Source organism: Protopterus annectens, chromosome 17.part0 (assembly GCF_019279795.1).
Source record: "Protopterus annectens isolate FY-2018-M chromosome 17.part0, PAN1.0, whole genome shotgun sequence".
NCBI classification, from domain to species: Eukaryota; Metazoa; Chordata; order Ceratodontiformes; family Protopteridae; genus Protopterus; species Protopterus annectens.
The window spans coordinates 275733280-275752006 of NC_056751.1; positions in this window are offsets into that span (position 1 = coordinate 275733280).

An 18727-nucleotide genomic window follows, 5' to 3' on the forward strand; every position below is an offset into this window, starting at 1 on the left:
CAATATATAATCAAGAGCTAATTTGCTTAATCTATGTACAGAACAGAGTTTTTGTGTTTGCCAAACAAAACGTACATGTTATATAAACTATTTAACAGCACTAGATTTTAAGGACATGTACAGGAAGACTGTCTTGCTTATATATGAGTACATTATTCTCACTACACTTAAAGAGAGTAAATTGTCTGTAAATCTTAAGGGCATTTTATAAAAACCTTTTCTTGTTATCAAAAGTCAGACAGATTTATTAGGACACTTTAATGTTTGATTTTGAATTTTACTTGCATTCAGATCCCTCTGTTTAGCTCAGGTCATAATAGTACAGCTGCAGTTATAAAATATTCTTTTTTTCAGCAATTCACATTTTTTTGAAAAGCATGCTTCCTTTAAAAAAGAAAATCTATTTTAAATTTTCCTAATAATTGTAATTAAAATATATGCTGGGATTATTTAAGAAATAAGTGCCTGATGTGTAATCTAGAAGTTTAAGCTTCAATGACTTAAAAGTGCATCCTGCATTGAAATAGGTAAATAATTTGAGAATGAATGACTGCTACTTTATACAGTCAGTTATTTCTTAAGATAATTATCGCATTATACATGTGAATAAACTATCTGAACATAACTATGCAGGGAGGCTTACCTAACAACATATAGCATAATGCTTTCTGAATCCTAGGAGCCAATAGTAGATTTGAGAGGTTTGAAATATAATGCATATTTTATGAATGGGAATATTTCACAATAATATTTTGGTTAAATGATTACAAACTGAAAACATTGTTCTTATAAGCACATTACAGTACAGGAACTGTAGAATGGAATTTTACCATCTTTACATAAGTCTATACCTTTATTGTGTTTTATCCAGATAAATTCAAATTTAATGTTTTTTTTATTAGATTTAAATTTACACACTGTAAAGTAATAATATCTTATATGAAAAAGTTAAAAGTTATAGTAAGCTACTTTCTGTTAAAAATGTTTAGATAGTCGGGCTCAGAAAAAAACTCTTGGAAGGGGTATTAGAAGGTAGGCCTGAATGGATAATCTATTCAAAGCAGTTTTTTTTTCCACATAGGAGATTTAGTTTGCTTTTTATTTCAATTATTGTTTTATTGTTCAATTTTTTTAATTGGGTGTCTATGAATTATAATTATTACATTACATCATATCAGAATAAGTCATTCTCTTTAGTTAAATACATTTGCTCACTGGTTCATATGCATACATATGACTAACAGTATGACTAGTAATAATATAACTATGAAATGTATTTCTATTACATGAATAGTTTAAATAATGGTTGTAAAAAAGTGAGTCTCCTTAAATATTTTAAAATATCTATTGTATAAATTATCTTCTTAGAGGTAACACATCTCATACAAGAAGACTTAGAGAAAATGAACACAAATAGTAATACAGTTTTAGTAAGTTCTCATTACAAACAAAAAAGGAAAGGAGTAGCAGTACTATGGAAAAAAATCTTAATGCCAAAAAATTTAAATACATATGACAAAATGAGGGATGTTCTGTTTAGTAACAATATCCATAAATGGAAAAATATATACACTAGTAAATATTTACTGGATATGTAGATTAGGTGTTAAAGTAGCCAAACAACATCTGGAAGGTATTATATATCATGCTAATGGGAAAATAGTCATAGCAGGTGACTTTAACTGTATAATGAATGATGGAGACACTAATGCCAAAAACACATGAAAGAAAACAGCATTATCTAAGGTGCTATCCAATTTTATTGAAACATTTAATATTGGAGACATTAAAGATTTTGATGACTTTAACACATTTTTTTTCACGCATTATTCCCATTGACATGCTGCATTTCAAGAACAAATATATATATATATATATATATATATATATATATATATATATATATATATGGGTTCACTACATATGACCAAAAGCTCATTTGACCGAAGCCCATTTGACTGAGACCATAATACCTAAAGTTAATTTTACCGAAAGCCCATATGACCAAAAACTCATTTGACTGAAAACCAGCACTGGCAGGTATATGCCAATTTCCCCACTGTAGCGCAACCCTGGAGTGAGAATATTAAGTTGGGGGGGTGGGGGGCGTAGCCCCCCACATAATTACAGTTTATGTACTGTTATATTCATGTGTATCCATTAAAAATACATGAAAACTTATAACATCAGTACAAGGTTGTTGCAATATGTGGGGGGCTATGCCCTCCACACCCCCCCAACTTAATATTCTCACTCCAGGGTCGCGCTACAGTGGGGAAATGGGCATATACCTGCCAGTGCTGGTTTTCGGTCAAATGAGTTTTCGGTCATATGGGCTTTCGGTAAAATAAACTTTTGGTATTATGGTCTCAGTCAAATGGGCTTCGGTCATATGAACTTTCGGTCATATGTAGTGGACCCATATATATATATATATATATATATATATATATATATATATATATATATATATATTTATTTATTGACATTTGTTAACTGGGTTAGTCCAGCTGGGCCAGGAGCCCATTTTCAGTGGAGACCCCAGGAGAAAAGCTCCAATTACAGACAGATTAAGTATACATAACATTTTAGTGTACAAATAAAAACATACATAACAGTTTAGTGTACGATTAAAAACAATCATTAGTTGGCTAACACTACAAGTTCACATATATTCTGAATTGCAAAGGAAAACAAATCTTTTTTTTTTCCTTTCTTTTACTCCTGTGTGTGTGGTGTAAGTATCTGTTTTTTAACTGGTGTGGTAAGGTGCATAGCAGGATTCATGAAAGGGGTGGAAGGGATATCTAGAGGTGTAATGAATTGAATGAAAGGTAATAGAATATATATCAAGGACCAAGTTACTAAACTAGATAAAGTTAAAGTAATCTCTTGCCCACTGTCAGACAATACAATTACTTTTCATTTGACCTGAGCATAAAACAAAAAATAACTGTAACTAGAATACCTTCATACATAACAAACTTAAAGGATTTTAAGGAATTTTACATTAAAGAGACACAAACATTTTTATACATAACATAAAACCAAAGCAAAGCATCAGGTAATATCGCTAGAATCCACAAACCAGAATACACTTATAATAAAAGAAGAAATATAGTGATTCGCACAGCAGAAGTTATATAAAGCACCAAATACTAAAGGGTAGTAATAAAGAGACAACAGTTTAATGAAGGTAACTGCTTTTGCATTAAAAACAACAATGCTTCGTCAGACCAACTCTATTTTAGACATAAATCTTACTGAAGATATATCTGAAATATATATATGGGATTCATTGATGTCATTTTTGTATGGTAAATTGTTAACATGGTTTAACAATAAGAAAAAACAATGGGATAAATACTTGCTGGAATTACAAACAAAACTGACACATTAAAACTAGACATTCAGAAAGGAAAGACAAAGTTAACTAATGAATTAGATGAGATAAAAAAAGCAATATTCAAAGACACTACATCATAAGATAATGATTAATCTAGAGATTACCACGTTGTATTCTTATTCGATAAATTCCAGGAATCAGAAAAGAATAGCAAATAGAACTAAAAAGATAAAATAAATATATATTGCAAACACAAAGAATTAAGTATCAGATTTACAGGAGATACTAGAAGCATTTAAGTTATATTTTCATAAAGTTAATATTCAACAGGAAAAAACAGAACCACAAAGCATATTAAAGTCTTTCTTTAAAAGACACATAAGTACCAAATTAACAGATGGCCAAATAGAATTAATAGATAAATCACAATGACTGAACGTAAATCCCAAATTAATAACCTAAAACTAAATAAAGCACCTGGCATAGATAATATGATACCAGAAATGTTTAAACTTCTAACTAAAGAAGCTTTGGCATTATTAATGAAAGTGTTTATACTAGTAAAAGAAGGAAAAAATAGTCCTCCTTCTTGGAAATGTACCACAGTATCCCCTATTTTGAAGCCAGACAAAAATGCTGATGAATGTTCATCATACAGAACTATATTTTTATTAAATATTGACTATAAGATATTCATGGCAATATATGCAGCAAGAATTAAACAGATACTCCCTTTATTAATAAAGACCAAAGTGGCTTTATAATAAATAAAAACACATATGATAATATTAAAAGAATCATTTCATTAATAGATTATACTAATTTTACAAAAAATAATATGACTATAGTCATTTTTGACATAAATAGTGCCTTTGATTCTGTCCACTGGGATTATCTGTAGTTATTTCTAGAAGAATACGGCTTTTCAAAAAAAAAAAAATCACATAATTAATTCATTCACTTTATGAAAATCCATTTGTTTATATTAAAATTTGATCATGGTTTTCCAAATCAATAGAAATTACCAAAGGCGCAAAACAGGGATGGGTTTTGTCACCATCATTGCTTGCCATAGTTATTGAACCATTTGCAAACTGTATTCAGGAAAACAAAAACATCAAAGGCATTCCATTCAATTTGATAATAGTGTGGAATTCAAGGTTCAGTTGCTTGCAGATCATATTTTACTTTCTTTAAAAGATAATGATATCTCAATAAAAGCTTTACTAAACACAATTGAATGCTTTCATATGGTCTCTGGCCTGAAATTTAATGAAAATAAAACCAAGATATTACTTACATACTCCAGTAAGAAGACTTACATAAGGATTTATCTAAAGACTTAGCTGTTGACAATAAAATTAAATACTTAGGAGTCACATTAACAGATGATTTAGATACAATAATTACAATAAGCTACAATAACACTCTAAATATTATTTAGTCTCTAATACTGAAATTGAATAAGTTCTTTTTTACAATGGAAAACATGTTATATATAATCAAAATTATTATTTTTCTAAAAGTATTATATCTCATACAAGAGCTTTCTCTTGCTCCCCCCAAACATTATATAAAACAATTCAATAAACTGATGTTGAGTTTCTTATGGTACCCTAATAAATCCAGAATAGCTATGTCACTATTTAAATGATTGGGAGGGAGGGAGGATTCAGTCTTCCAGATACAGAAATATATGTTTTGTCATTGTCTCATTATGGATAAATAATACTTACTCTGCCAGATGGAAACAACTGCAGGAAAAAATACAACTACAATCAAGTTTTACATTGCTACAACAATATAAAGAAATGGTATCAAACAACTTTCTCTGGTTGATTAGATAATATTTTATAGAAAGTAAACAGAAACATATAAATTCCAAATTCATAAAAAATACATAATTACAATAAACTACACTAACACTCTAAATATTATTTAGTCTCTCATACTGAAATTGAATAAGTTCTTTTTTATAATGGAAAACATATATAATCAAAATTATTATTTTTCTAAAAGTATTATATTTCATACAAGAGCTTTCTCTCACTCCCCCAAACATTATATAAAACAATTCAATAAACTGATGTTGAGTTTTTTATGGTACCTTAATAAATACAGAATAGCTATGAATCACTATTTAAATGATTGGGAGGAGGGAGGATTCAGTTTTCCAGATACATAAATATATGTATTGTCATTGTCTCTTTGTGGATAAATACTACGTACTCTGCCAGATGGAAACAACTGCAGGAAAAATACAACTACAATCAAGTTTTACATTACTACAACAATATAAAGAAATGGTAGCAAACAACTTTCTCTGGTTGATTAGACAATATTTTATAGAAAGTAAACAAACATATAAATTCCAAATTCATAAAAAAATACATTAAATGGTTATAAAACCTTCAAACATAGAAACCCCAACATAAAAGCTTGGCCATTCATCCTATATCCTACTGGATACACACAAAATAACATTAAAACCTTTGATTAACACATAATTAAGGGACTTAAGAAAAATGAATTAATTTACTGGGATCAGTTGTTAGATTCTGGGGAAGGCCTGAAACATAAAGTATAAGAAGTAAATATGATCTAGACAATGACTTATGGTTAAACACAAAATATAAGGCAACATATTTTAAGTAGACAAGAGACAATGCAGCTAACACTTAGACAAAACTTACCAAAATTCTTAGAGCATATTTTTAACAACACAAGTCATACATGGGAAAGGCTACCTATCAAACATTTATAACATAATTAAGAATAACTTTTGAGACTACTATAAAACAATCATCAGTTTCCAACTGATAATGATAAATTAATACTTCTTTCCACAAATCAAACATCTCTATTATTACAATGGAAGCTTTTCACATGGAAGTTTATTCAAACATACTATATAACACCACATAAAAGGGAATGTATGTTTAAGCAAAATATAGGCTGCTGGAGATGTAAAGGGAATTTAAGAGCAGACTGGCAGCATATGTTCTATGATTGTTATCTACTTAAACAATTTTGTGACAAAATTAATCATTGCCTACAAATTGATTTTAATGATAATGTTCACTTATCTTAATCGTTCATTTTATTTAATGCACACATACCCCAGTGTGTTCCTAGAATAAAATCTCCACTTTTATGGACATTATTCACAACTATATGGAAAACCATAATGTTGACATCTGCGATGGTACAGCGGTAGCACTGTTGCCTCACAGCAAGAGGTTCTCCCATTCGATTCTTGGTTGGAGTGTGGGGAGTGCCTTCTGTGTGGAATCTGCATGTCCTCCCCACGGTTGGGTGGGCATTCAAAAGATATGCGTAAATGGGTGTGCCTTCATTGAAGGTTGAATGTCGAGCTAGCACCTCGGTGTTTGTGAAAGTCTACTGCCAATCATTAGCTGACCGGAGTTCCGCTGTGGTGACCCCAACCGGGAAAAGCCAAAAGACAAACAACATATGGAAAACCATAACTACGAACTGGAAAAGCGAGAATTTACCCTCATTCAAAGAAAACAGTACCATTATATTGAATGCATCCAGAATGGAAATGAAAACCATCAGGGACAAAACAGAAAGAACAACTTATTATAATTCATGGCAAAAGATAGTAGAAATACTGCAGAGAGGGAGAGATGACTTAAACGCTACATGTAATCAAGTCTGAATGTGCAAAATGTAAACCATCTCTATAAACATAGACACACTCTTATATAGCTTGTTTTGATGTTTATGGTTGTTAATTTTATACTGTTGTTAAACTGTTCTAACTATATATCACATTACAAAGTTAATGAAAATACATGCACTTTAAATAATTCAATAAAAATATTTAAGAAAAAAGAGTTAATTTGCATTCTTGAATAGCATATATATGTATCCTTTGATCTTTGATTTAAAAAATAATCACCCCAAACTACTGCCCACTAATGGCTGTAGAACAATCTGCTATATGTTAAAATGAAGTATTCAAGATATCCTCTCACTGCATGGGAACTATTTAGCCTAGTAAAATGAAGGAAAGCCTGCCCAAGGACAGCAACAGCACTGAAAACAGCTTGCTTCCTGTAATTCATAAGAATAGCACATTTAATGAAATAAGAATGCAGTTAGATAAGCACTTTCAAGAACTCTACAGATTTAACTACTTCAAGAACTCTACAGATTTAACTACTTTCAAAGCATAGTGGTTAGGCAATGCCACCTCTGCATGGTCTCCAATCCATACTTCTATACCATTCCCAAACCATGGTGCACTAGACAATTGAAAATATAATACTCATTGTGTTGTAATATCTTGGAAATTTTAGCTATAATTAGCAAAATAACTATAATAACTGATTAATCTTACAGATGTCATAAAGAAGTTCATCTATAAAATGGGTGAAGCAAGTAAAACTGTGCTATCTTTATTTTGTATTCTGCATCCTGATTCAAACACATCCCTAGTCTAGCACACCTACTCAATAAACAAATGTACCTGCAAAATAAATACATACATAAATGAATAACAAAACAGAGAGATAAATAGATAAATACACACATATATAAACACTCACACAGCATACCTTCAGACCATAGTTAGTTTATGTTACCCAACTCCCTCTTCCAACATAAATAAATAAATATCGATTGAGGGTCTACTTCTCCTCAAAATGGAACTGGGACTGCAGTATCACCTATATATTTAAAAACTAAGGCAGCTTTGTAGTACCTGAGGGCTATTTTTTTTTTATTTTCATCATCAAAAATCGACAGATACCTGCCCAGATAAATTTACAGACACTATGAACTGTATAGAACTTCCAGACTAAAATATATATCTTCAGGCCTTTTGTAAAATAACGTGTAAAAATTCCTTGAAACTTTCCAGCTATTTTGTTACACCTTACCTTCCTTGTGTGTACAATCCCATTGCATAAATTTCTGTACCTGTGCCAAGGTAGTCATTTGTGCTAAGCTCTGTGATTCATCTGTATACACATTGTAGCAGTACTTTTATTACCTACAAGTCAGTCATGGTATTCCTTGATCCCTTTAATTTGTCTTATCTGCTAATATCATCTAAGTGCATAATAACTGTTGTATACTAGTTCATCATTTATCTGCATGATCTATCTGTTTTTGACTGTTGTGAATTCTTACTTTCATTGACAATGTCTGTATCTGTTTTTGATTTGTGTTTGGTTTTGTTTTATTTTTCAATGGCATTGGTTATTGCTACAAAGAGAATTTGGAGCATTTCACTTATCAAATAAATAAGAAAATACATACAAACTGTTCTACCCACATGTAGAATGTATCCACTTACTTTTGTTGAGGTCCATCGGATGTAAACTCTTTTCTCAAGCATAATAAGGCAAGATTTGGTATGTAATCAGTAATAATGTTTCATATCTGGGATAGCTTATTTATAAAGATATACACAATCCTCTCCATACAAACACATACTTTGTTATATAATCTTTTCCTGCCAGCCTCAGGAAAGAATGGAATTCTCTCATCTTTGATAAAGGCATACTTTCTCAAACAGCAAGCCTGTTAAAGACCACAGTTCCTCATTCCATTTTAATGCAGATTACATTTTAGGCTAAACTGGTAAATAGGTTACAACTCCTTCTAACTTCCTTAATGTATAATGATTTAGGCATGCACAGATTGTTTGTGTCCAAAAGATTCTAAGTACCATCCATTTACAAAATTCGAATAACTTACAATCAGTACTTTGGCAATTAATAAAAAGCAAGCCTTTGATATGAATTTAGTAATCCTATGAATTATCTTAATTTTCTGGGTTCAGGTGCCTAGGCAGTGTAACATTTCACTGTGGTACATTTGGTTGGAGGTGCATGGCTGAATTGACATTCAGCTGCAGAGAAATATGGCTATTGTGATTTTCCTGTGAGCAAAGGGCAAAGAGAAGAATGTGGTATTATGCCCACAACTTCAGTAACCAAATGCATGGGGAGAAAATAATGTCTATGGCCTTCAAGTAATGTGAGATGGCAGGCATCAGCAGCAGGCTGGTCGGTAGGCATGTCAGTGACAGTAAAAATGCAGTGAACCTTATAACTGGTGCGTGTTCATAATATCTACGGAACATTGCCTAAAATGTATAATGTCTATGGCCTTCAAGTAATGCGAGATGGAAGGCATCAGCAGCAGGCTGGTCGGTAGGCATTTCAGTGACAGTAAAAATGCAGTGAACCTTATAAATGGTGCCTGTTAATAGTATCTATGGAACATTACCTAAAATGTATACTGGAGCATAAATGTGACTACAGGAGCATGCAGGATGTACTCCATGCTGTAACACATTTCTAAATGGTGTAGTTGCATAAGCAGCTATTGTACGCTGAGCATAACACTCATTACTTTTTTTCCCCTATGCATTTGGTTATTAAAGCTGTAGGCATGGCAGTCTGCGCTTCTCTTAATTTGCAACAGCCATATTTCTCTGCAGCTGAATGGCAGTTCAGCCATGACAAAAACAAAACAGCTATTCCCTCAAAATTTTAGAATATTTAGCAGACTTTAAAGAATGAAGGACTGTATAGTAAAGTCACATGTATCTTTCACAAATAATTAGCTATTTATAATACATCAGTAACCTGACTGTATCTCCTTTGCAATGCAGTTTGTAATACTCCCATTGCAGTTCATGGGACAGGGACTTTCAGAGATCTACACAGGCTAACATAGGAAGGAGTTCTAGTAGCAGTAGGTCTGACCTGATGTTGCCTGGTAACGCTAAACGTGATCAATCTAAACATAATTGTCAATCAGAATTCTTCTATTGTCAGTAAATGATTACAGTTTTCAGCTTGTCATAATACCAACAATTATAGCTAAAATTTTAACAACATTATATATCTGTAGCTTCATTGATAGCTATAAATTATAGATTTGATACTCTATTTCATTAAACCATAAGTACCAGAAGGGTGTCATTAGCTTGCCTTCAAGTTTAAGCCAACCAGCATTTGTACAAGGTATTAAGCATGTCAACAGTTCCCCATTTTATATTCAAATCAGTATCCTAAAAGCATTATTCATTTACAACACCTTGTACACCTCTGATGAATCAGATACTCTCGTGTTTATTTTTCTCCTTTTGCAAAGCATGGAAGGTTATTTCTTGTTGAGAAAATACTTAAGTAATTACTGGTTTGCTTATTTATAGAAATCAGAAGAGTGACAATATCCCTGAAGAAATATTCAAATAGTTTTTCATCATGTCTTCCCACCCCACCTTCCAACCTCTTCAGTTACTTTCCTTAAGACTAAAAAAACAGCAGTTTGCTGGCTCTACATAGAAGTGATATCAGAATTTTCCACCAATGACTGTGTGCCTCTAGTCCCAGGCAAAATTTTGGTTAAACCTCCTTCTGAATTATGATGTTACAATACTAACTAAGGTTATGTACGTAGAGTATATAATACTGTGCAGGCACACTTAAAGAAAAGATGTAGGCCTGTTATTAAGCATTGCGTTCAACTGTGTTGCAAAACATTTATGATATATCCTTGCTACTACATTCTGTTTGGTATTATCAGTTCTTTCTGTTCTTTCAATTGTTTTTTTTAACTTGGAATTCGGATGGAATGGATTTTGCAGGGAGATTCTTTTCTTAGTCTGTCTTCTTTTTCATAAAAATTCATGTGTGCATACTTCAATATTTCACTTAATCACTGTTTCATCTCTCTTGGAGTAATAGAGTGGGCTCATGCCCTTTTTCAATACTCCTTACATTAACTATGAAATCTTTATAGTAATTTACAATATATATATATATATATTGTTCATCCATTAAAATTGCACCTCCATTAGCCCATGACTATTTTTTTTCCAAATATCAGCATTAAGACCCTTCAGAAGGGACAATTCCTAGGGTTCCTATTAAGTGATCGAAGACTCATTCTGTCGAATGTGTCTTGACTGAACATAAAAGAATGAAAAGGCAAAATAGCCAGGCGGTTTTTAAGCGAATTCTTTCCCTGGGAAAGAAGTCACTTGGCCGCTTCCATTACTTTGCCATTTTTGGCACTGTAGTGCTATCTGGTACATTTAAGTAGGGGGTGCGGGGGGGGCACAGCCCCACCTCGTCGGGGGTGTGAAACTCCCCACTTCATGTGATATTTTAAAGGATTTTTTTTTTTGGGAAAAATCACTGTTCTGAGATTTCAACATTGTACGCTTTCAAAAAAAAATTTTCCCTAACTTTTGATTGTTCTAATCTGAACATTTAGAGTTATTCTAATTTTAGCTAATAATGTACATAATTATTTTTCCACTATATACATTATATAATTTATATCAAACATTTCTTGTAGAATTTAATCATTAATTTTAATTATTTGTTACTAGATTTGTTACTAGTTTTGATTGCCTTTCATATATACATCTTTCAGAGTCCATAGTAATTATTGCACTTATCACAGAAAGTCTGATTGCTTGAACTAAGGTCCAGTAAACATAGTCGTCTCTTCCTTTTTAGTGATATTCATTGAAACTGATGATGACTAAGTTATTCACACTTCATACACTTTCGGACCGAAAATTTTTGTTAATATTAAATACCATACATTATTTTAACATTGTTGTTCTAAAAACTCTGTTGCTCAACTGAGAAACTTGGTACGCTAAGTAAGCGCTTAACGTTGTGGGTCATGAGACAAATTTTATGGCATTATTTTTACTATATATTTTCTCATCGGGTAGCTGAAAAACTTTTTTAACTATACATATTTATGCTTATATTTATATGAATACACTTCTACAATTTAATCTTTCAGTGAATATGATTATGTTGGCGCACAGTGGTTATAAGCTTTGTAGATGATGTACCTACAAAGAATACATATGTTTACCAGATTTTGCTAGAGCAAGAGCAACTTGAATATCGTTTTAAATTTCCCCTTTAATTGCTAATTGTAGTGATTAATTAGATTAAGCTTTGTACTAACTGTCATACTATTTAAACTCTGTTTGTGGGAGTAATCGTTATCTGAGGAAGCGTGGTTGTTTCCACGCGAAAGCGCTTATCACTTACCCACTCGTTTTCTGAAATAAAAGTTTATTTTATTGTACAGCTGCTACATTTACTGGTTTATTGGCTGCATACTATTTGGTTATCCGGACACATCGTGGAGAGATCAGGTTCTATTTTCTGGCTATTGTACGCTTTCACTTACATGGGCTCGATTAATCATCGTTCACTTTTTTAAGCATTTGATGATGTAATATAGACCCCAATTTCTAATGTACCGCATTTAGACTAATTTCTGGTTGCGTATTGAAAAGACACACAAATGTGAGGGTTAATCTGAACACATTCTTATGGGTCTGCTCAAGTCACATCTCTTGTCCTAATCCCACCTCTAAATTATTGGGTTTTATCATACAATCCTTACTTAAAAAAAAAAAATCAATAACAATTACAATCATTGCCTAGGATCCTCTTTGTGAGGTACTTTTGTGGCCTTTCCAGCTGTTGCAGGTGTTTAGTGAGGTACATCCCAAATAGAGCATTATACTCAATGATTGGTCTAATGAGGGAAGAGCAGAGAGAGATGATGACCTCTTTCTTCCTGTGCTCCATTTATTTCTATATCATTATGGCTAAGTAGTGGTGAAATGTGTGCCTGTGCTCCATGTGTTTGTATATCAATAGGACTAAGTGATGATGAGGTATGTGTACCTTTGCTCAATGTGTTTGTATATCATCAGGACTAAGTAATGGTGAAGAATGTGGGCCTGTGGTCCATGTGTTTAAATATCATTAGGGCTAAGTAATGGTGAAGTATGTATGCCTTTGCTCCATGTGTTTGTATATCATCAGGGTTTAATAATGGTGAAAGTAAGTGTGTCTGTGCTCCATGTGTTTGTATATCATTAGGGCTAAGTAATGCTGAATTATAGGTGCCTGTGCTCCATGTGTTTATATATCATTAGGGCTAAGTAATGGTGAGGTATGTTTGCCTGTGCTCCATGCATTTGTATATCATTAGGGCTAAGTTGTGCTGAAGTATGTGTGCCTGTGCTCCATGTGTTTGTATATAATTAGGGCTAAATAATGATGAAGTATATGTGCCTGTGCTCTCTGTGTCTGTATATTATGAGCGGTAAGTATTAGTGAAGTATGTGTGTCTGTGCTCCATATGTTTATATATCATTAGGGTTAAGTAATGATGAGGTATTTGTACCTGTGCTTCTCTGTTTGTATATCATCAGGGCTAAGTAATGGTGATGTATGTGTGCATGTGCTCCATCTGTTTGTATATCATTAGGGTAAGTCATGATGAAGTATGCATGCCTGTGCTCCATGTGTTTGTATATCATCAGGGCTCTGTAATGGTGAAGTATGTGTGCCTGTGCTCCATCTATTTGTATATCATTAGGGTAAGTAATGATGAAGTATGCATGCCTGTGCCCCATGTGTTTGCATATCATCAGGGCTAAGTAATGGTGAAGTATGTGTGCCTGTGATCCGTGTGTTTGTATATCATTAGGGCTAAGTAATGGTGAAGTATGTGTGCCTGTGCTCCATGTGTTTGTATATCACTAGGGCTAAGTACTGTTGAGGTATGTGTGCCTGTGCTACGTGTGTTTGTATATCTTTAGAACTATGTAATGGTGAAGTATGTGTGCCTGTGCTCAATGTGTTTGTATATCTTTAGGACTATGTAATGGTGATATATGTGTGCCTGTGCTCAATGTGTCTGTATATCATTAGAGGTAAGTACTGATGAGGTATGTGTGCCTGTGCTCTGTATTTGTGTATATCATTAGGGCTAACTAATGATGAAATACGTGTGCGTGTGCTTCATGTGTTTGTATATCATTAGGACTATGTAATGGTGACGTACGCGTGCCTGTACTCCATGTGTTTCTATGTAATTAGGGCTAAGTAGTGATGAAGTATGTGTGCCTGTGCTCCATCTGCTTCTATGTCATTAATACTAAGTAATGGTGAAGTACTGTGTGCCTCTTCTCCATTTATTTGTATATCATTAGGGCTAAGCAGTGATGAAGTATGTGTGTCTGTGCTCCATGTGTTTGTATATCATTAGGACTAAGTAATGATGAGGTATGTGTACTTGTGCTCCATTTATTTGTATATCATCAGGGAAGTAAATACTGTGGGAAGAAATAGCCAGGGAATTGTTATGGCTAGGCTTGCATAGTCCCTAGGGCTGATAGCCTAGTACCAACCTATGAACCTATGGATACAAAACCCTTGGTAATGAGATGTGCCACATAGAAGGACTTTCTTACCAAACTGGCAATGTGGTGGTTGAAGGAGAGGTTGCTGACAACCTGTGCCCCCAGATCTTTTATAACACCTTCAGTGTTCAGTGGTCTACCATCAAGAACTGAGTTTTTCTCAAAGGGAATGACAACGCATTTTTTGGCATTAAGCTTAAGACAATGGTTTCAACACCAGTCATTGGTCTCAGTGATCCCTTTCTGTAGGATGTCTACATCACTTGGGGAGTTAATAATGGCTCCCAGCTTTAAATCGTCAGTGAATGTGGTCAGTCAGAGGCCCTCCATGTTGGCCTGACCTTCTGAGAAGTAGATGCCAAACAGGAGAGGTCCCAGGACCAATCCCTGTGGGACTCCACTCGTGACTGGTCGGCAGTCTGACTTGGAGTCTGCTACTTTCATACTGTGGGGTCTATCTGTGAGCCAATTTAGAATGCACCTAATGATATAGGGGTTGATGCCTAGTTTGGTGAGTCTATCAATAATTCCTGAGTGGGGAATGGTATCAAAGGCCTTGGAAGGATCAAGGTAGGCTGTATGAACTGCCTTGCCCTCATCCACAGCTCTGGTGACTGACTCAAAGAAGTCAACCAGGTTGAACAGGCATGATCTACCCTTCACAAAACCAAATTGCATGGGATCCAGAGTTTGTAAATTCCCTATATCCTTGTTAATAAGGTCCATGATGATGTGCTCCATAGCCTTACATATCAGACTTGTCAGGCTAATTGGGCGATAATTCCCAGGGTCTGTAGTCACTCCCCCTTTATGGAGACGGGATGACTGTAGCAGTGCACCATTCTGTAGGGACAAAGCCTGAGGTGAGGCTGTGATTGAGCAGGGCACACAGGTGTGTTGCCAGTTCACTTTGTAGTTCATGTAGAACACAGCCAGGGATATTGTCGGGTCCCATGGAAGCTGTATTGTTGGTCTTGGACAATGCAGCTTTAACATGTGCTGCAGTATGCTGGGTGCCTGACATTCTTACAGTATTGTGATTGGTCCTTTGGGGGGGGGGGGTAAAGTTGGCACTGAATCTGCCGGCCAGTATGTTGGCAATATCTGTTGTCTCAGTATAGAAGGTACCATTTTGCAGTAACTTAGAGCAAATCTGGGTATTGCCATGGAGATTCTTGATATAACTGTAGAAGGCTTTGTGATTGTTTTTAGTGTCTGATGCAATTCTATCTTCATAGCTAGCTTTAGAGGTTATGATGAGGAATTTCAACTGTTTGTTGAGGCTAATAAGGGAGGTTTTTACAGTCTTGGGACTTCACCTTTTTCTGCAACAGTTTCTTCCTTCTGTTGTAGAGTTTTTTATTGGCAGGGGACCACCAGACTGGCTTCATTTTTTTGGAGGAGAGCATCTTGGTTCTGTTTGGTATGGCTAGTTCCATGCATTTATGTACATGTTAGTACAATGCATTGGTGTATGATTCGGCGGTCATGCACCTATTTTTCATTTGCATGGGTGGTGCGAAGTTAGCCACCTCTGTTTTTAGGAGCCCAAAGTCAGCTTTGGAGAAGTTTTTCATGGTGGTTACCTCTGCTGGTGGTGTGGGTGAGAGGTAGATTTCCATGGTAATTAGTTTGTGGTCGGATCTATCCAAAGAGGAATTGACTATTGGTGTTGAGCAATGGTTGCCCATGTTAGTAATAACCAGGTCAAGTATGTTGCTTTCTCTAGTGGGGTTAAGAATGAGCTTGTCCAGTACATTGGAATTAATAAATTCCAGGAAGCGTTGGCAAGTGTATTGGTATACGAGTAGTTTTCTCAGTTGATGGAGGGATAATTGAAGTCGCCCAGTATGAGAGTGCTGGATTGGACCTTAATAATTTCCAGGGTGCTTAGGAATGTAGAATGAGAGTCTTGGGATGTGTTTGGAGACCTACAGTAGGCTATGGCCTGAATTGCCATCTTATCCACTGTTAGTTGTACCTGAAGTATCTTTGATGCATTATGCTGGGCTACTAGTCTGGAGGTGTGCATATCCTTTATGAATATGGAGATGGCACTGACTTTGTAGCTCCGGTCCATTTTCTGTGGCTGAAAGGTATGGAATGTGTCGTAGCTTGGTAGCACAGGGTGCTTTCTGCTGCTTTAAACCAGGTCTCCGATACAGCACAAATGTCTATGTTTTCCATTTTGAGGAGTGCTTTAAGTGAGTGCATCTTGAGATTTAGACTTATAGCATTGAGCAGCATGACCCTCAGATTGCATTTATTTATAGCTGTTATGGTGATAATTTGGTCTTTAGAACAGCGCCTAAAAAAGGCACTATAGGGTTGGTAAGAGCCTTAGCCAGTATCCGGAAACCTAGGGGTAACAGATGCAGGCCATCTCTAACAAAGCATCAAGGTCTGTCAATCATGTCATCCCAAACAGACAGATACTGGATCCCCTTAAAATGATACCAGAAACTTAGCCAGTTGTTGAAGTCAATCATTTTCTGCTTGTATTGCAGTATCATTCTGGGCGACGGTAGGGTGCTGCTCTGGGCTAGGGTCATACCTGCTTGGGCCACATAATCTGAGAGCTCCTCCACGTCTCTTTTCACTTAGTCCAGGGAGGTATGTCTCAGGTCATTTACACCCACATGGACAATGACAGAGTCATACTTGTACTTGTTGTGGAGTGAGCTGAGTGCATGTGCTATGTGTCGGAACCTGACACCCTACAGACAGCTGACTGTTACCTCATCCTTATTCAGCTTAGTGAGTGGGACATCAGTGTGGCTCACTATCGAGTCCCCTATGATTAGTGTATTGGGCAAGCTCTTTTGCCTTAGGGGCTTAGGTTGAGGGGCACACTGTGTAAGTGAGCTGTGTGTCTTGTGATTTGTGCTGTGTTGTGGTGGTCGAGTGCATTTCTGATTTGAAGGTCTCTGCTGTTTGGGTAGATTTCTATTGAGAGCCTCTGTGAAGGTGGGTGCGTGGTTTGTGTTTTTATGTGAGAGGTGTGATGGTGGGTGTTCTGGAGGGCTATGTGTTCCATGTAGTGTGGTGCAGGTGTTGACCTTCTCCTCCTGACCAGCTATTCCGGTCTTGGCTGCAGAGGGCATGTCTTCCAAATTGTATATATAAGTGCATCTCTCACAAGTCTGAGGGTTGGGAGGTAAGAGGAGAGGGTTGTCTTTGTACATGAGGCAGTTGCTACACTGTCCCAGAATGCCCAAGTTCACCAGGTTAATAGGAGAAACCAAAAGGAACTGACCTTTAGACATGCCAGGAGGGATGGTCATTATTAATAAGTACTGGAGCTGTTTCCTTATAGGATGTTTAGTGCTGTTAGCACTTATGTGTGCTACAATAATTGCTACAAGAAACCAGTTGAAGTGCTAGGTGAATAAGCTAGTTAAATGCAAGGGACAAGAGAACTAGCAAGATCTAAGGGAAAAATTGAAGAGCAGACTTTCTGGCACCCATAACAGTTTACCCTAGCTTAGTGCCACTGCACAGCATGCAAAACCATGCAAACACAGGCTTTTAAAGCAGAAAGTTGAAAGGGAGCTAGAAACCACTCCTCTTGTGGTAGATAGGCTACCTAGTGCTTGCCACTCCCACTGATACGCTGAGAGGCTTTCCTAACACAGGAAGGTCCGGGGAACTCATAAACTACAATACAGTTTTTTACAGCAAATCTGTATCTGGACAATTTCCCTGCCTTTACGAGTATTTATACAGGCACAGGTTATGATTTTCCCATGGCCCTAAATAGGACAAGAAATGTCAATGACAATGAATGTCTAAGATTATTATGCATTTGTTTATATGCTACATCATTCAGGCTTCATTTTTTCCCGCATGGATGAACAGAATCCAACAAAAGAACTATTTATTTTATTTAGTTACCATATTTCATATAAACATGTTGTGACCAACACATAATGATTATATTTAAAATGGTTGTGTGATATAATTGGTTAGAAGATACTTGCTATAAGGAATGTTAGTATATAAAAAAAATGTGGGTATAAACCATGGTTATCAAAATAGATGCAAAGCTTATACTATGAAAAAATGGTCTGGATGTAACCTAATGTCAGAATTTTTTAGATACCCAATGATGCAAGTTGTGATTGGTAATTATGACTACT